The 20,428-nt window shown below is 41.1% G+C and overlaps 1 pseudogene; it reads right to left on the reverse strand.

The window, feature by feature from the left end:
* Window positions 1-16,528: 16,528 nt before the first annotated feature.
* Window positions 16,529-17,892, reverse strand: LOC117694826 (TBC1 domain family member 20 pseudogene; annotated as a pseudogene).
* Between the last annotated feature and the right edge of the window lie 2,536 nt (window positions 17,893-20,428).

The following is a 20,428-nucleotide window of genomic DNA, read 5'->3' on the forward strand; positions in this document are numbered from 1 at the left end:
TTCCAGAGGTCCTGAGTTCAATTCCCAGCAACCACATGGTGGTTCACAACCATCTGTAATGGAATCTGATGCAGTCTTCTGGTGTGTCTGAAGACAGCTACAGTGTACTCACATACATAAGAAAATACAAGTGTCCTCAGTAGCGTACCTCCCCAGAAGACTCAGTACTAGTCTACAACCAGCTTCTAGCAAGTTCTCAAAATCCCTATTTAAATGTTCTTCCCAGTACATGGCATGTTTCTGTTGCTGGCTGTGACTCTCCGAGTCTCACAGTATTACTCCCCTAAGCATCTCAGCTCTGTGATAGGTCAAAGATGACTGGTGATTGTTTTTGGAGGTTGTATTTTCTTGTCATAAAGATGGGTCTGGAAACTTTCAAGATCTACATATGCCACATCTAAAACTAGAAGTCTAAAAATGCTCAATGCTTGAATATTATGCTTGAATGCTATTGAAACTTTGAATGAAAGTTGCAAAGGATTCTTTGCTTTGAACCTTGGAACTTGCTGAACAGACTGTTTAATAGCATGAACTTCAGATGTTCTAACAAGCTCTTCACATAAATAGCTGGGTGAGAGACAGGGTGTGTCCTCTCAAATCATGCTACAGCCACTTGGCAATTTTTTTTGGCATCCTTTTATGGATGTTCTATGAATCTGAGCCAAATCTTTGGTTATATTAGTAGATTTGTAGTGAACTTGAGACAGATTCATGATCCCCTGGAATCTGGATCTATTGACATGGTGAAGTGGGCAGAAAGACAAATGGTATCTACAGTTCAGTTCAGGACTATACAGACCAATGGAATCTAGGAAGAAAACAAACTACAGGGATTACTCAAAAACAAATAAACAATAACTTCTAACAGACTCCTATGGCATGGGTAATGGGTCCATAGGGTAATGCCAATGCTCTCAGAACAGTCTCATATACTGGAAATATAGACAGATCAGCATTGTGGACTCAGCAATGTGGTCTCGAGGTGGAGAAAAATCTCACTCCAAGATAGTTCAGTTCCAAGAGCCTGTGTCACTTCAATCCACCATTGATTTGTCTGACTTCCCTGTCTGGGGCCCTTTGCTCAATATCCCCTCTGCAGCCAGATGGTTGTTATTAACACTGTTCGCTTCCCTTTGCTTGTGTAGCAAATGATCCAAATCCATTTCCACCCACCTGCTCCCTCTTGTACTGCAAGAGTGGGATATTTCCACTAAAAAGAACCTGTCACTGTTAATTAGGGAGAGAAGCCGATGTGGCACCGTGGAGGCTTAATAGACGAGAAAATCCCCGTGGAGGTTCTGTAAAACACTTTGGATGCATTGACAAGTTAATAAAAAGCCTGAGACGGTGGCATTTTTTAACACACTAGCATGAAAAGTGTCACTGGAAAGAAAGCCACTTTCAAAGGAAAATTTGTTAAGCTGCATAAAGAGATATCATTGAGCTTAAACCTCTTCTATTTCACATGGTTTCTGTGCTGGTTCATCACTGAACAACTGCTAAGGGAGTTATATTCCTCATCAGGTCCCATAACTTGGAAACAGCATCATTGTGGTATTTGAGAACATCATTGTTTGAGAAACTCCTTCATCCAGACTGTAGGCTTAGGGCCCCAAGTTTCTCCTCTTCTAATCCTACATTCATATAGAGCTAACTAGAAAGGAGAAAGGGGGAAAAAGCAGATGGAAGAAGATAATCTACGATGCCACAGATGGAGATATGTGAGCTCTGGATGAGGACAACCAGTCAGGAGAACCACTGATAGTCACAGCTTTGAGGACACTAGATTTGATGTCATTTGTTTTAGCTGTGTTAAGGATTATTTAATACACAAAAAAGCTCTCGTCCCTCAATCCCATCACTGTGTGCTTGAGATTTACCAAAGCTCTACGTTGTTTGTGAAGCCAGGCACACGTAACCAAACAATTCAATGATGAATTTGTACTTGGTACTTTGTTAGGTGACTAGGGAGAGGTGAGGGAAAATAACATTAAATAAATGACAAGAACCCAATGCTACTAGAGCTAGCATGTCAACATGAAAAAAAAAACTGAACCATATGAAATTCTTATATTTTTGGTTGTGAGCCTAGCCTTTAATGGCTGAGCCATCTCTCCAGCCCCCATATGAAATTCTAAGTGTTGCATGTTTACCCATATTTATTACTACCATCACAGACCTCTTATTAAATTTTATTTTTATTTTATGTATATGGTATTTTGCCTGCATGCATGTCTATGCACTGTGAATGTGTAGTGTCAGTTGGAAGCCAGACGAAGGCCTCAGATACTCTGGAATTCCAGATAACGGTTAACTACCATATGGATGCTGGGAACCGTGTCCTTTGCAAAAGCAACACGTGTTCTTAACCACTGAGCAATCTCTCCATACTCTATTCCTGACTTTTTTTAAGACAGAGTCTCACTATGTAGCCCAGGCTGGCCTGAAATTCACGCTACAGACAAGGCTGATCTTGAACTTGCAAGGACCCACCTACCTTTGCCTGCCAAGTGTTAGGACTAAAAGTAGCCAGCTTTCCTGATATTTTAAATCGTCTATTTTTAACTGATTTAAGATAAGTTGAGTTGTGGACATTTATTGTCCATCTATATGAAGCTGGTAGAGTTTCCAGAATCATGACTTTCAATAATTATTCAAGAAAACAGACAATGTGATAGATGATAAGTAAAAGTCTCTAGTTTTCCTCCTTTGAGCCTATAAATCAAATTTGTTTTTAAGATATGTTCCTTCTTCAAATAGCCCGAGTCTCTTCACTTACTTTACTATAAGTTTCTATCTCTAGTTCCTTTTTTTTCTTGAAATGTCAATTGCTAGGAGTCACTTCTATAACAGACACTCTGCACTATTAACCCCAATTATTGAACTTTTCTTTCTGGTACCCCTTTACTAGAGTATCTAGAAACATAAAACCTGAATTTCTCCTTGGCAACAAGGGAGGTGACGTGACATGGCTCTGTCAAAAGAGGTTAGAGAAGGGCCTGTGAAAGGCCCCCTTCCTCCTTAAGAGAAAGCCCTGGACTCCTCCTTCCTCCTCCCTGTTCAGAAGTCAGGAGGGACAATGCCCTTGTCTAAAAGCTGATAATGCAACTACAAATATCCAAGCCACATAACAAGGAGGAGGAAGAAGAATATAGTGATGTAACAAGAATGATACCACAGAGTTGCAGTATGACCTAGGTCCCTTTTTCAGGATTTTTGTCATATGACCGTAGCTGCCCAGCAGCCACGGACAAACTAGATTCACCTGAAAGAGAGGCTGAAAATGAAAAAGAGACGGAGAGAAGCATAAAGCCACGACAATCAAGGCTCAAAGTTTAATATTCAGCTCTTGTATATATAGAGAAAGCCCCATTGAACTCATCCTTTGTTTCAGCTGGATTATGTCCCAAGGCAAGCTCAGTGGGCAGTCTATTCTTCTAAGTTCCTGTAGGAAGTTGTACAGGCAGCCTGGGTGGATGACTCCACTTGGGTCTTTAAGCTCCCGTGGAAACAAGCAAACAAGGTCTTTCCAGCCTGCTCAAGGCTGGGGGAGGGCACATATGACAAAAAACAACTCTTCTTTAAAAATCTATATATGGCAAGGCTTTCTGCTGCCCATAGCTGACCTGACCAGGTGCAGTTACACAACTTCTTCCCGGTGTTGTCCTTTGGTTTTCACTGTCTTTTGCCTTCACTTCATCACACTGCACGGAAACATTCCAAAGTAAAAGGCCTCCACTCTCCACCTACCCCAGGGCAGAAATTATGAGGCCTTCTAGAGAAATCATACAAATCTCAATACTCACCACTACAAATTTATAATCCCATGTTACTTAGTTCTCAGGAACAAAACAAACTTTCTGTCTTTTCACCTCCTGGCAGCTGTTAATGTTTATCCCTCTTTGTACGTTATTTTATTCTATCTGTGTGCATATTTCTGTGTATAGACTATGTGGAAACGTGTGTGTGTGTGTGTGTGTGTGTGTGTGTGTGTGTGTGTGTGTGTGTTTAAAAGTTAAATCTCTGTAACTACCATCCCTCTCTTTAGTAAAATTTAAATATTCCCTCACTTTTGAAGATAGAATGTTGCTATGTTCCTCCTGGGCTCGAACACTTCTCCTGCTTTTCTGAAGACTTCAAGTATGTGCCACGGTGCCAGGCTGAAGCAGCTGTGCTTGTTCACACGTGCTGAGCCTTCCGAGTCCTCCAGACACTTGCTCCTATTGTTAACCTTCTGTGCACTTCTGCCTTCATTACTCTGGTTACTATTCTAGCCTTCCTCCGAGATTCAGCCCACGCCAACATCCCCTCCTAACGCCTCCCATTCTTTAAAATCTAGAAGACAGTGAGAACATAGCAGGCCACCCAAATCAGGTACTGAAATGAATTTTTCAATAAGATTATCATGAATTCGACTTTGTGCCAGAAAAGGTTACTCTACTGAACAGTCACACTGAAATTTGTTTTCAACTATGTAAATAGAAGATGACACACGGCCAGATGTTTATACTGTTTCTTCCTCTTGTTCCTCTTCAGGAAGGAGTCATAACATGGTATGCTCTATCTGAAAATGAATGATTCATTTAATATGAACCTGAAATCTACTCTCTGAAGGATGGGCCTTAAATGGGCCTTTTACATCCCAAGTATATGATATGAAAGGGGGACCCTTTTTACATTCATTTTTATTTACTATACCAATGGTTGTATTCTTTTACTTTTGGAAAAACATCCTAAATGTTTTAGAGCTTAAGGGCTGCAAAATAGATGAGTATTTGAAAAGACAACAAAGCAGAGCTGAGTTTATCAGCTAATCATCAGATAGTCCCATATTCCCCAAGAACCTCACTAGAAACAGAGACCAGCAAAGGCCTAATAAAACACTTATAGAATCAGAAAACCTTTACCTTTCCACGTTTTATGGTGATTCCTAAAAGAAATAGCCAAAAAGTCAATGAATCTGGGAAAGGTGATCCCAGTGAAAAGCAACAAGACCTGACAATCTTGAAGGTCTAAATCATCCAGTACACCAAGAATTAATAATTAAGGATAAAAATAGAGATCAGACTCTTATCTCTATACCAGACAGAAAAGACTTCCTAAAGAGCATGTATTATTTTTCAAGTCCTCTCTGTGGCTATGTGTGGAAGGTCCTTGGTGACTTGAGCATTTCAGTCAACACACTTCCCCAAATTTTTACCTTACAGTGGTTCATTGAGAAATCAGAAGTGAGATTAACCATGTTTCCTCAGCACATTGATCAGTATCTATATCATTATCTATAAAAGATAGGGCACAATGATGCTAATTAGTATGGAAATCTACCAAGCCTGTTAATATGAATGGAGGTCAGTCTATGTATGCTACTCTTTGATTATGCATTTTGAAATGTGTGCTGCAGCCTGTATTATAGAAGCATACATGATTGAAACTGTGGTTCCGTTGTGTGGGGACCATGACACAAATGGGCATTTTGTTCAAGTTCAGTCTTCTTTCTCAAAAAAACAAGGGGAAAACAGCACTTTGTTTTAAAATTCAGTATTTCTAAGTCCTCATCTGGCCTATGAATAAGAATTTTAAGTGTGCTTTGACTATCAAAAGGGTCATTAGCATATAAACTTTGACAATAACTGATTTCCTTTCATAAAGCTGCAGATTTTTGTTGAGCAGAATGATTCAACATAATGAACCCATTTTATACTTGTAAATACATTGCTCCATCTCTTCCAAAGCACCAAAAAGTGTTCTTCCTAAGGCATGGTGGAAGAATCACAAAAAGTTAAACACTGAGTGAGACTGAAAGGATCTCCTTGCACCTGTTCTTTTCCTGGAAGAGAGCTGAACTAATTCATACAGCACACTTATTTTTCCAATTGGTTAGCGATTCCCTTCAGGATGATATAGAACTACCATGGGCAAATGGGGTCAGATTGTATAGTCTAAGTCAAAGCATTTCTTGCCACTCAAAATCAAGAGACTAACTGAGAAAAGGGAGGGTTTTTTTTCTCTTCAAAGGAAAAAAATACTCTAAATCTTGTTATTTATTTAAAATATGTAATGTATGTATGAAATAGAGCATATAATATCCATAAAATAGTTTTAATTACAATAATTTTAAAAGCTTTTTGTAACCTTTTTTCTTAGAAAAATTAAAAGCACGAGGGACAAAATTACACATAAATGAAGATTTGGGTAAAGCTCTAAATCTTAGGCAAAGATGTGCTTATTTTTAATCATGTATTTATACTGTGTGAACATGCAGAACTTGCTGGAGGCATAAATGTCATTCCGCCCCTTTCTACATGAACAGATACTAAGTCATAGTACAATTTATGGTAGAGAAGGGGACAGGAAAGGGTACAAATAGATGTCTCCTGAAACTCAAGGAGAAGGATCAGCCTAGGTAGAAAGCTTCACTTTATCCTGTCCCTCCCCTCCAGCCCCCACAGTGTCTATTTAATTTCTCTTACCTGATATGCCAACCATATTATCCTACTCTAGGCTTTTCACTCGCCTGTCTTTACTCACTTATATCAAAACATAAAGCAAAGAACCAACTAATAATAATAGTAGGCTAACACCTGCCTTACATGCTGACCTCAAAAACATTTCATTTTCAATCATCAAACTTTCTTGCCCTTACTTCTTTCTTCTAAACCATAATTTCAGTTATTTTATTTCTTTGATTTCATTTGAACTTTGATCTAAATATCCCAAATAGTTTGCCACTATTCCTACAGCTTTGAACTACAATGTCTCCCCTAAAAATGCTTTAAAAGCCTCATTATCACAGAGTAACAAATGTTTAAAACCCTCTAGGGAAGGTTTAGTCCTGGTTGACCCTGCTTGTCTGAAGATATGTGTGTGTGTGTGTGTGTGTGTGTACATATATGTGTTGTGTGTTAGAGTCAATCAATAGCATGTATAAATAGACATTATTTTAATGACATCAGGAAGCAGAAAACTCTTGGTACCATGGGGTCTCAACCCTGACTGCATGATATAATCATTCATCCAGGAAAAATATTTTTAAAAAACTACTGATACAGAATTTTAGGAAGTGGGATTTAGAATAGCTCTTAGATATTTATTGTATTTTATGCTTGGTTGATTTGCTCCCATGGTTTGTGGACCATGTGTATGCATGCTGGTGCCACCAGAGACCAAAAGAGTGTCTCTGATACCCTGGTACTGGAAACAGTCTGTTGTGAAGTAGCATACATCTGGGTACTGGGAACCTGTGTCCTCCGCTAGAGAATAAAGTACTGTTAAACACCGAGCCATCTGTTCATCCCTATAATAGGCCTTTAAAAAAAATCTCTCTCCCTCGGACCTTGGTCCTGTGAAGGCTGGATGTCCCAGTGTAGGGAAATGCCAGGGAGAGGAGGTGGGAGTGGGTGGGTGGGTGGGGGAGTTCTCTCATAGAGGCAGGGGGAAGGGGAATAGGATAGGGTATTTCCAGAGGGGAGATCAGGAAAGGGGATAACATTTGTAATTTAAATAAATAAAATATCCAATAAAAAAAAAATCTCTCCTTCTGACTCCAGTTTATAGTCAAGGTTACAATCTTTCCCTTTTCAATACTCCAAAGACTAATTCTGTAGCATAGCAATCTTCATCATCAGGACATTTCTCCTCCCACACTGCCATTAGTGAGCAGTGATTCTGAAATGGAAGAAAGCCTCTCTCAGCACAGCCTCTTCCTGTTCCATTTAGATCCTCTACTTTGTCCTCCATTGTTTATTCATGTTCTCCTTAAGTCAGGTAATTTAAAAATTAGTGTTCTGCTCCTGATAATTAGTTTGAGTATTAGAAAAATTGCATGACTTTGCAACTCTTCTATAGTAATGATGATGTGCAGTGGAACAAAACTCATTTTGTCATAGTGGGACCAGATATTTACAAGGCACTGGAGGTAGTATTGTACCAGGAAGTTTTGGTGAACCTCAAAAGGCCACCGAAGAGCCTACCCCAATGTTAAGGTCTCTTTATTACAAACTCTACCCACAGGGCGGTTTGGTGAAGCAGCCCAGAACTCTCATCTGGACAAGGTTTTATAGAAAATGGAAGCAAGTGAGGGGGTGCCCACCCTGGCAAGCATCTAACTGAATGACTATTGTAAGCGCACAGGTGGGTGCTCTGAAGCAAGACCGTATACAATCACAAAGGGTCTGAAAATACATCTGAAACAGTCAGACTAATCTTTGATTAACTGTTGCTAAGGAAGTAGCCAGGGAGTAACTCTGGCCAAGGACAATCTGTAGGGTCCTTCCTGGTACTTAGGTGCAGCTTGGGTTCTGCTGTAGGTCAAGTTCTCAGGCTTTTTTTTTTTTTTCTTTAAGATGGAGGCTGGTCCCAAGATGGAGTAGGTTTGGCCTCTTAGTTGTACTGTGCAAGGCTTGAGTACAGTAACCAATATCCAAAGAGCAGGAAAATTATACAAGCTGACAACCTGAAACAGAACCTGTAGGGAAATGAAAATAGAATTTAAAACTGGAAAAAATATCAATATTGACATAACATATAATAGTCTACTAAATTAATAACTGCCTGATGAAGACAAAGAAAGTGACACATCTCTTCTTGGTTATTGGGTCAGTGTTAAGTACTGTTAAAATAACTGTCAGTGGGTCTGGAGAGATGGCTCTATGTTTAAAAGTACTGGTTGGCCTTCCAGAGGACCTAAGTTCAATTCCCAGAACCTACTTGGCAGCTCACAGTCATTTCTAATTGCAGTCCAGGACATCCAATGCCATCTTTTGGCCTCTTCTGGCATGAGGTATGCAAGCATAAGGTGTGTCTGTACACAGACATACATATAGGCAAAATAACCATACACATCAATTCTTTGTAAAAAAAAAAATCACTGTCACTATTAATGATAAACTTTTAAGGTCTATATTGTAAGCCTATGTCTGGTGCTTATATTCCTGTAAACAAGCAAAGAAGAGCTGGGGATGGAGCAACCTATTTTCCTGATTCGCAGCAACTGACTTCTCTTGCTGCCTGGGCTGCCTTGAGCAAAAGGACTATCAATCTAACAGCCAGCTGGACTACCCTTATGCCAGCATCAACTATCTTGAACTATACTCCAAGGATGTTTTGAGACAAATATGCAAAAAACTGCAGTTGATTTCCTGGGCCTCTGAAGGCACAGCTCCAATGAGAGTTGTTAGCAGCTATTCCTACCAGAGTGTTTGCTAGCAGTCGGTAATGAACTCTAGATGACCCTACTGCGTCTAGTTTGTCCAGAGAGGAAGCATTTTCTCCAGTGGTCTAGTAGAGAAACAGTTTGGTTTTGTTTTAGTATTACATGTATTTTTATTGAAAATAAAATGTTCTCATAAAATATATTCTGTATTCTGATCAAGGCTTCCCCTGCCTCATTTCCTCCTAGATTCTTCCCCACCTCCCCAATCCAACTCTATAATGTTGTTCTCGATTAGGAAACAAACATGGAAATAAAACACACTAGAATTCCCTGGATATAGAAGCACATTGTTTACACTCAGAATCATCTAGGAGACACGCTTCTATGCTACATTCTCTGGTGTTGCAAACTTCAGCCCAATAAAGGGTCCTGTAGGGTGATCATCTTTTCTTGCCCACTTTCAGTAGTAAGGAAGAAGCCAGTAACAGAAAGAAATACTAGAAGTAGCAGAGAATAATGATGGTTTTAGGCATTGCCAAACCTGTCTGGGTTTTGGTTACTTCATAGCAGAAGAGGTACCGGTGGCTGGCTCCTGCCTGCAAGCTGTTCTCTCACACTGCACTCTTAACATCCCAGCTTCTTTCCAGCACTCAGGTTTTCTTTTACTTTTCTCTTCTTTCCTTTTTTGGTGGTTGCAGTAGGGAACAGGAGTAGGGAAAGGTCTTGTGTAATCCAATGTATCCTCAAACTCTATAGTTCTACTTGGCAGATGAGAACCTTGAACTCATGATCTACCTGCTTCCACCTCCCAAGTGCTGGGATTACTAGTGTGCGCCACCACTCCCAGTTTATGCATGCTAAGCAGTTACCTATCAATTGGACTATATCACCGTCCCCAGGCATTCAGTTTTCAAGCCTATGACCCAGATGCTGAACATATAGTCTGTTGGTGACTGGTGCTTGGCAGTTGAAACACCTCTCAGTATGGATTACATACCTGCTAGGAATCCCATCCGAATGTGAGCATCCACCTGCCCCTTGTCAATCCCACCAAGTTAATGGGCACTTGTGCTGGGGCCCATTCCAGCCACTTCTGGATGCCCAGTTTTTGGGTAGCTTGATAGGTGCCTCAGCTCACACCTTAGCTTATCATTTCTTTTCCTGACAGGAGCAGCTAGCCCAAGCTATCCTCACCATGGCCACTGCAGAGTGGAATGCATCAGCCCCAGCTGCCTAACAACTGTAGTCGACTGAACAGTGTGTGAATGGCCAGGACAAGAGGAAGGGAAGCAAAAGTAGAAAGATTGGAGAGATGATTTTTTAAGGTGTACAGAGACAGAGAAGAGAATCATCAGGCCCCAGTTGCTAGAATTGTTCCACAGAACAGACAAGATTTCAGGGCCAACGCTGATAGATAGATAAATAGATAGATAGATAGATAGATAGATAGATAGATAGATAGATAGAAGACAGACCAGACAGACAGACAGATAGACAAATAGATAGACGATAGATAGAAGATGACAGACAGAAGATACAGCCAGATAGATAGGGAGCTAAAATAGTAAAATTAAACTGCTTCTTCTTGCCTACCCATGGTTTATATCTAAGTAAAGCAACAGACCCCTCACCCAACTGAGTGATGACAATTCAAGGATATCATTCAAATATAAAATATTTTTTATTTCTTCTGATTATTATTATAATTTGTTATTTAAAACATTTTAAATTTAAATATATTTTCATTGTGTTCTTCCCCTTCCCCCAAGTCCTTCCAAATCCTCTTTTCCTTCCTACTCATGAAACTTTAAATTCTTTCTCAAAGATTCAATATAACAACAAAAACCCTAAACCTAAAAAACAAAATACAACAACGCCCCCCAAAGTTATTTCCTAAGTTGCACCTTGTATCTTGGTAAATGATCCCATATTCTCAAAGATAAAGACTCCTACTTGGGGATGGTGGATCACACTGGTAATCCAGATATTTGGGAGCTGACGTAGAAAGACTGATGTGAGTCTGGGGCAAACCTGGGATACACCCTGAATTCCAGGTCAGCTTGAGCTACAGTGTGAAACCATATCTCAAAAAGCCCAAATCATTGGGTTATTGTGCCAATGTGGTCACTGTTGTGGTTCTCAAGCTTTAGAGCTGAGTAGCACCTTCCAACACTCTGAGAGGTTACCAGAGTAGTTCTTCAAGCCCTGAGATGTGCTGTCTTCAGTAATGAGGTTGTGGTAGCCAACCAAGAGCAATGGTAATAAAATTACTTGGGGGTCTCTTGGAACATCTGACCAACAACTTGAAGGCTAATATCCCTTGCCTATTCCCTAGTCTATGATTCCTGGTACAGGCATTATTCTACCATTTAGGTTAATAAATTAGGATATATATATATATATATATATATTTAGGTTAATATATATATATGTCAGTGTGGTCACTGTTGTGGCCATAAATATGTATGCATATATTTATGTATATAGTATATGTATATATAAGAAAGCTTATAAAATGATAGATTTCTCTATTGCTTTTTCAAACATCAGTAGTGTTGTTTATTTCTCCTCATTCTCTGTCCCTCTTTATTACCTCCCCTTACCCTCCAGAAAGGTCATGGGCCTTAAAACAGAACATACTACTGCCATGTTACAAAAGTCATGTGGTCTCTACCTGCCTTGCAAATACTTATCCTTATATCCATGGATAAGTGCTGTCTTCCCTCTCAAGAGAAGTTTGTCTTGTCGTAGAGGTAGCCTATTAGAAAGAACAGTAGCTGGTCAAAACGCAGAGACCATGTGGCTGTGGGGTGCCCAGCTTCGAATGAGCCATCTCTGACATAACTCCTCCACCTATGGCTCAGAGAACATCATGGCAGAGAAGGTGAAAACATTGTGACAGCCTGAAGGCTGGCACAGCTGCTAAGAAATCTTGTCTTCTGAATAGGACAGAGTAGATACACTCCCGAATTCTAAACGACAGCATTGTTTGCATAAGACCTGCAAAGATCACACCAGTCAAGAGGTTAATATGGATGGAGAAAAATTTTCCCAAGGTCCCACTCTAGATGGATAGCTATCAGTTGGCCGTTCTCAACCTGTGAGCTGTGATCCCCTTTAGTAAGCCTCTATCTTCAAAAATACAGAACAATTATGGTTATGAAATAGCAATGAAAATAATTTTGTGGTGGGGTCACCACAACATGCAGAACTGTATTAAAGGGCCTCGGCATTAGGAAGGCTGAGAAGCACAGCTATAGGTAGTCAGTAGCTGCTGATGGAGGGAGAAGCATTTTAGGAGTAATCACCAAGGCTAAGTGGTCAACGCTGAACACATGCAAATAAACACAATGCTAATTAGTGTATTGTGTAAAGATCAAATATTATTAGAGAAGAGGTCATGAACTAAAGAGGGGGTGAGATGGAGGAGTTAGAAGGGAAGAGTAAGGGGTGGAAATGATGTAAACACAGTGTCCAAATGTATGAAATTCTCAGATAAATTAAAAACAAACTACGATATGGCTAGTCTTGAGGCAAAACAAATGTTTTTGCATTTTGCATGGGAATTATGTACATGTTTATAGTTTGACAATGAACGGCTGACAGCTACAAAACAAATAACTTACCTATCACTAGATTAGAAATATTTATAAAAAAATAAAGCTGATTAAATTTCCTAGCAAGATAATCTAGCTCGCATAACTTTTTGTACTTCAAAAAAATGTATTTTCTTCTGTTGTATTCAGAGTTCTACATGTGTCAAATAAAGTATGACAATCATGCTGATCATGTCTTCTTTATTTTTTTTTTCTGATGTATTTTGGCTTGCTTGTTTTGTTACCTATTGACATTATATCATTAAAACATCTCATACTAGAGCTGGTGAGATGGCTCAGCAGGTAAAATTACTTGACATTATCCTTGAGTTTTCACCCCGGGGGCCCACATAGTGGAGAGAGAACCAACACCTTCAAGTCATCCTCTGATTTTCACAGGAACATTGTGGCATGAATACAAGGTCAAGTAATCAACAAGTGTTTCCTCTTGAGTCTTATTTTTTAAAGCTTACTAAGAAACTCAATATACAAAATTATTGCCCCCAAAGAAAAGACTCATAATACTATGAATTTATCATTTTTGCCTTTTGACTCTATTACTTTCTACTTCTCATATTTGGAAGTGCATTACCTACCTAAAATTCGAGGCTATTACTTCCACTTAATGAACTGAAACATTATTACAAAACCTGTCTCTTGTAGTAGTTTTTTTTTGTTGTTTGTTTATTTCTAGTTTTGTCCTATAGTGGAGTGAGAATTTGGGTTTCTTTAAAAAACACAAACATGTTATGGAAATGTGTTTTTTGTTTTAATCCTGGGTGTGGGATATGGAGCTGTTTCAGATTGTCCACAGCAGCTGACTATAATTTGTCTCATGCCCTGGCAGGGGAAAGACTTTGCCAGCTGAGATAGTTTATGTTTGGAGTTCTGGGGACTCTTGAAGGTATAAAACTGCCAGAGCCCCCAGAGGCTGCTGCTGTTGGTGGTGGTGCACTCCCCACCTCCCTCATTGCTGTTGTTTCTGTTGTTGCCAGGTTGCCTGGTTGCCGGGTTGCCTGGTTGCCGGGTTACCAGGTTGCCGGGTTGCCTGGTTGCTGGGTTGTTGGTTAGAGATAACCTGACAATGAAAATTGGGCTTGCCCCAAGGTACAAGGGACATGCCTCTAATTAACAAGAAGTAGTCTAATGAGATCTATGCTGGCTGCCTTGCCCCTCTAACCTTCCTTCTCTCCTACCTAGTGTTGTGGGGAAAGGAAAGGATAGGGTGGAGTAAGGCGGTAGATAAAGGAACCAAATGAAGTCACTAAAAGTACAGTTACACTATAGCTTTGAATAAATACAATGGTATATCTTTTTATGGCTTTCACTTTAACCTTTTGTGCAGCCTTGATTTGTGTGTGTGTGTGTGTGTGTGTGTGTGTGTGTGTGTGTGTGTGTGACTTTTGTAAGTGACATGTAGCTGGATTAGATTTTGTTCTGTCCTTGGGCTTGTAAGTGGAACACATGACCTGTGTATACTGATTATCATCATAATACTTGAGATGAGACACCCACCTCTTTGTTCCACATGTACTTCCTCTGCTCCTCCTCACCTAGCTTTGGGGCTTTTGTGAAGTTGGGTATTTTTAACATTATATTTGCATAATTTGTTATTGTGGTAGGTAAACACTTAAGAGTCTTTTTCCATTAGTGATTCTCCTGCATAAAGTAGTTTCTCTCATCGTGCTTGAATATTGCATGGTAGTTTTACCCATTTCCTGGACAATGAAGAAGGTATTCAATAATTAATTCATGTATCTGTATATCAATTTATAAGCTCTACTCTCCTGCTGTGTTTTAGTTTTGTATATATTGTAAAACTCCATATTTTATAAGATATTTGTTTATATAAAGATTTACCCCCTCCTCTTTAGCTGCTCAGTTTTTATATAGCTCAAATTTCTTTTTTTATTTTTATTTTTATTTTTATTTAGGACTCACATAAGGGTGCTTATTTCATACAGGGCTCTGTACAAAACATCTACACATATTTTTTACAGAGTAAATAAATACCTGAAGGTAAATTGACAATGCTTTCTTCTCAGTGTTAGGGGAGTCCTGTTATGGGCACAGACCACTCTTCAGGTCAGCACAAGCCAGTGCCACCTGCTTGTTTGGATGCAGAATAGTGGCTTGGACCTTGAGCCCATGCCCCTCCCTCAGCCAGCAAACTTCCTACAGTTTTCAAGCAGGCTAGAGGCATGAATGACAAGCTCCCATGGTAGACTGATAGTATTTGTCACCTTAGCACTCTGGATCCTAGAATCATCCTTTATCCTGAATGAATCCCAGTGAATCACTCACTCCAGGCAGGGCTCCTGTGTGGAGAAGGACTTACCACTCCAGCTTGACTTAGTTAAAGTGCTTTGTGTAACTTAGCCTGGACGCCTATATGCTCTGGCTTCGTGGCTGCCAAGCATGCAGTGTCCCACTGCATACAATAGGCACAGGGGACAAGGGGATTGGCAGGAGACACGTGTGGGGTGTGGACATGGCAGGACTGGAGAAGAGTGCCCAGGAAAGATTAGGAAACTAGCTCCCCACTACACCCTCTAAAGCAGCAAACGGCACTTTTGTTTTCAAGCCAGTTACTATAAAACACACCTGGCTTCACCTTTAACAAAGCCATCCTAGGAAGACCCAGTGATCCCATGGATCCTGTACACCTCTCCTGGAGGAGCCCAGGTATAGCGAGGCTGGTGGTGTGGGGCACCTGCCAAACCCTTCTACATGCTGGCAAGTTTCCAAGGACATTCCCATCCTGAGACCAGCAGCTGAGATCAACAAAGACAGGCCAAGGTAGGTAATTAGAGGAAAATAAGAAAAAGTGAGACAGGAAGTGGCACTGTAGGGTATGGGGGTATTCACAAACAACTTTGGCTAAACTGAGCAGGGAGAATATCTCAGGTGCAATCCTGCCATCCCAGATAATTGGTAGCTGAGGCAGGAGGATAAAAAAAAAAAAAAAAAAAAAAAGATGGATCTGCTCAGTGGTAGAACACTTGCTTCGCATGTGAAAAGCCCTGGGTTCCATTCCCCTCTAAAAAAGGAAAGAATAAATGTTAGCCCAGTAGAAGCTCAATGCTCTGATAGCTTCTCTCACAAAGGAACTATGAAAGAGGCTGGAGAGCTGGCTCGGCAGTTAAGAGCATGGCTGCTGCTTCATCAGAGGCCTGGCAGTCAGATCCCAGCACCCACACCAGGCTCCGGGAACCCCAAAGCCCAGCTGTGGCCCCTGTCTGTGGGCACCTGCACACACACAGATGTACACACACATGAGTAGTTTGTTTTAAAGTGAAGAGTACTTGCTACGTGAGGTGTAGTACACGATCATAAAAACAGGATTAAAAACGTCTTTGTATCTTTGTCTTTGTGGCTTGTAGAGCAGAAAGAACAGGGAGACACAGGCAACACTATCCTGGTGATTAATCTGCATGTGAGCTCTAGGCTGGGATCATAAAAATTCAATTAGAACCCAGCTCAAGTCTATCTCTGATTCAGACCAGCTAATAGGGCCGCTTTTAAGAGGGTTCAGCTGATTCCCAGGCTAGAGTTCTCGCCCCTTGCTTTCCTTCCAAGGCTGGACCATCCTGCCTGCTTTGTCTAAAGATACTCAAGACACGTGGTGCTGTAAGGAGGGCATCACTGGGCCCAACTTTCTAAGCAGTGAGTTGGGTAGCCAGGTGCTCCAGAGCCACTTCCAACAGGAGAAGAGAGAGGTGCCCGGAAGCACTCGGGCCCTGTAAGCCCGGTCAGTGTCGCTAGCCACCAAAGCCAAAAGACAAGCTGCCAAGGGTGGCAGACAGAACACCCCTGACAGAAACCCTTTAATCACAGCAACTTCACCCTCTTTCTGGAAATGGGGAGAGCTTGGTGCCCTGGGTGAGGAAGTGGCTGCTGGATGACTTTAGGGGAACAGCTGCAGCTGGAACTTGGGGGCCCACTCCAGGGCACTCTTCACCACTGCCAGTGCTGCTGCTGCAAGGACCACCGTTAGCCCCATCACTGCCAGTTTCACAAAGCGGTTGGTCCTCGGTTTGGTCAGGACATCTTTTGTTCGAGCCTCAGAAGTCCCCGAAGCCGCTGCCGCAGCACCGTGTCTGGCTTCTGCTGAGTTGATGCCAGCTCGGTCTTTGAAAGTAGAGGTTGCCATTCTCTCAGCCTCCTGCTGAGCAGCCGCCTCCCTTGCAAGTTCAGAAGGGGGAAAGTGAACAAAAAGGTCTCCTGCTCTGCTGAGGAGCATCTCATAGGGCAGGTCCTGAGGGATCTGGGACAACAGGTGGTGGACAGAGGCCATGTCACAGTCACAATCCAGGACTTCCTGCTCCTGGTACTGCACGATCACAGCTGCAAAGTAAATGGGCATGAGTGGATGGCAGGCCAGGAAGAAGTCATATAACCTCACAACGTGCCTGAAGTCCAACAGGATGTGTCCAAACCAGGTGATAAGCCAGCTGAGGGCAAAGATGGTCCCCACCTCAGTACTCTACATGAAGTCATGGAGTTCTCGGTTCACTTGGTCAGTGATGGGCATCAGATAATTTAGGATGTGCTTGGTGTTGTCCATTGTGGGATCCATGATATCTCTGAGGTGGTGGGTAGACAATTTTTCTACCAGGGATGTTGCCAGCCTCTCGCTCGCCACCAGCAGAAAAGTGACCATGATGTCCTGGTGGCCCTGGTAGTAGTGGAGTTGAGGGTTGCGATCCAAGATGAGGAGGATGATATGGATTAGCTCTTCCTGGAGCCCTTCTCTCTGCTCATCTGGCATGGGAGGAGGGAAGCGCCGAAGAGACCGCCTGACGTCCAACAGCACTTGTTGGTAGTCCTTGCTCATGTCTCGAAGATCCTTCCTTGACACAGGCCACCGGTGGCTCTCTGGGGCTGACACTGAGGAGCTTAGGCCAGACTTGGTACCTGATCTCATCAGTCAGGAGCCCTCCCTCACCGATAACCATTCGTTGGAGAGCAGCCACTTCCACAGGATCACTGTTCAGAGCCTGGTGTATCTGCGCCACCTTCTTTTTCCTTTTGGCATTAAAGTCTGCCTTTCCTGTGCCACAGTCCCAGTGGCCAGCGGAGCCGTTGCCCTTTGAGGGCCAGAGGGCCATTTCTGGGGGCCCGGGCCCCAGTCCGAGCCCCGGCTGGCGCTGGCGGCGGAGCCTGAGGTGAGCAACTCTCAGTTCGACGGGGGCAGGATCTCAAATTTCTATTTAGCGTCATTTGTATTTGGACAAAAGCATAGATTTTGGTGTTCCTTGCAGAGTATTCCTGCTTATAACTGATGTTCTCCACGTTTACTTGCATACGATATTTTAAAGCTTTGTTTTCTACCTGTTAAGATATATAAAAATTCATTCTTATTTCTATTTCTTTCTTGTTTAATATCATAACCCATTCTTAGTATTTATGTAAATAGCAACAAGTAACAACTCTGAGCACTGAAAATGATTTTAACTCATTCACATGCATCCCATTTAAGCTGAGTTTTCATGGCTTATTTTTCATAGCTAACCTGCTATGCTATTATTCTTCACTGGTTTGTCTTCAACATATTGACTAGAGACTATAACTGGAGTCTGTCTATTGTCTATGAGCCAATGCCTGCATGTTGAAGGCAGGCTTAATTCTTCCTGTGATATTGGAAGGTAATGAAATATAAATTTGAGGAAAAGTCCTCAGATTACAGGAACTTGTTCTAGAAGGCTTTCTCTTTTGCTCATTGTGGTGCCTTTTCTTTTGCACTGTTGAGAAAGCTTAATCTAGCAACATGGCTGCTCTGGCAAGGGATCATATCCAAAGACCTTCTAGGTATGTGTGGCCAGGCTAAAATCCAGACATGCTTTTAATCACAGGAGACAGAGGCAAGCATATTTCTGAGTTCAAGGCCAGCCTTGTATAGAGCAAGTTTCATGTAAAGAAAAGTTTAGGTCTAGGCCTTTGATCACAGCACTCAAGAGACAGAGGCATGCCAATCTCTGAGTTCCAGTCAGTTAGTTGAGTTTAGTACAGTGGAGCTCGTCTGTCAGTAGAGCCAGTCAGTTGGGTTGAGTCAGTGATTTGAGAGGCAGCTCAGTGGAGTGGAGTTCATTGAAGTTCAGTTCAGTTCAGTTCAGTTCAGTTCAGTTCAGTTCAGTGAGTTTCAGGCAGTTTCTATAGGGACAGTTTTACAGAGACAGTTTGAGGAGAGAACTAGCTAGACACAGGTGAAGACAGAATGAGCCAGAGAATGAGAAGCAACCGGAAGATTAGAATAGATTGTCAAAGTGAGTTTGTGGCCAAATTGAGCAATTCCATGAGAAGCTGAGAAAACTCAGATAGAATCAGTCAGCTTAGAGAGGAGTTTCAGCCAGAACAGCTGAATTGAGCCAGCCAGAGTTCAGAAAGACCTAAAAGGGTGAGCTTCTTTAGCCTCCAGGATGACGATTACATCAGGTAAATAAAAGTTGAGTTGCTTTTATAATACACATACTTTCAGAGTTATAGGCCAACATTTTCTGCCCATAAGAGAATTGAAACAATTTAGGTGACTGCCTATGTCTCTCTAAAACTGATTCTAAATAAATGCTTCCCTGTCTATGACTTTTTTTTTTTCAAAAAGGGGCAGGGTTACAGATATAATTAAGGGTCTCCTGATGAAACTGACAAAAATTCTGCCAAGAAACAGTTCGGATGCTTAGTTTCCTGTCATAACACAGATAAGAAACAAGGAACCACAGACAAAAAGCACATGTGAAAATGAAGGGAAGGGTTCTGTTAAAACTTCTAACAAGAGGAGTTCAAAATTCCTGGGCTAATAGCCTTGCACAGAACAGAATTACACAGAAAAGCCCTTCACTTAGGCCTCCACTTGCTGAGAAAAGGCAAATGAATTTTGTTGCTTTAACCCCTCTCAGTTCTTGGAAATAAAAACATGATTCTTAATGTACATGATATATGACAAAGTAATATGAAGGCTATAGTTTATTGAAGCCGTTATTTAGCTCCCCAGCCCTTAGCTGACTTCTGACAAGTCCCTGAGGCTAACACACTGCTCTTTCCCTCCAAAGAGAAGCCATTGTTTTAGAGAAGGCTCTGGTTTTATACAAGGGAAAATAATTAATTGGATATGCAGTATTCATACATTTATTTTATTTACAAGAAAATTAGAAGATGGTTTGTTGTGATTAACACCCTGTACATGAAAGAAGCAAAGGCTTGTAAAATGTCTATTTTCTGTATTTGAGCTACTGAAGTACATGTGGTAACTTACTAGTGCCATAGCCTACCTTTCCATTAATAATTTTACTCAAACTTACATGTATCCATAACAAAACATTATATGTTGCTTTTAGCCTACAACCCTGTAATATTATCTCATATTTATTTATCAATGCTGAGGCTTTGGATATATTTTGGGATGATAACGAGAATTCTGGTTTTTTTTTTTTGAATTTTGATAATTTAAAGAAAGCATTAAGTCCTGGCACATGTGTAATATGTTGTATATTAAAATCTGTTTATTTTTATTGGATATTTTATTTATTTACATTTCGGATGTAATCCCCTTTCCCTATTTTCCCTCCATAAATCCCCTATCTCATCCCTCCTCCTCCTTTTTGCTTTTATACCATTTTAATTACATTCAAGTATTAAGGTCAGTTCTAGGTTGAGGGTCTAGCAATACAATAGATGCAAATAA

Source organism: Arvicanthis niloticus, chromosome X, assembly GCF_011762505.2.
Source record: "Arvicanthis niloticus isolate mArvNil1 chromosome X, mArvNil1.pat.X, whole genome shotgun sequence".
NCBI classification, from domain to species: domain Eukaryota; kingdom Metazoa; phylum Chordata; class Mammalia; order Rodentia; family Muridae; genus Arvicanthis; species Arvicanthis niloticus.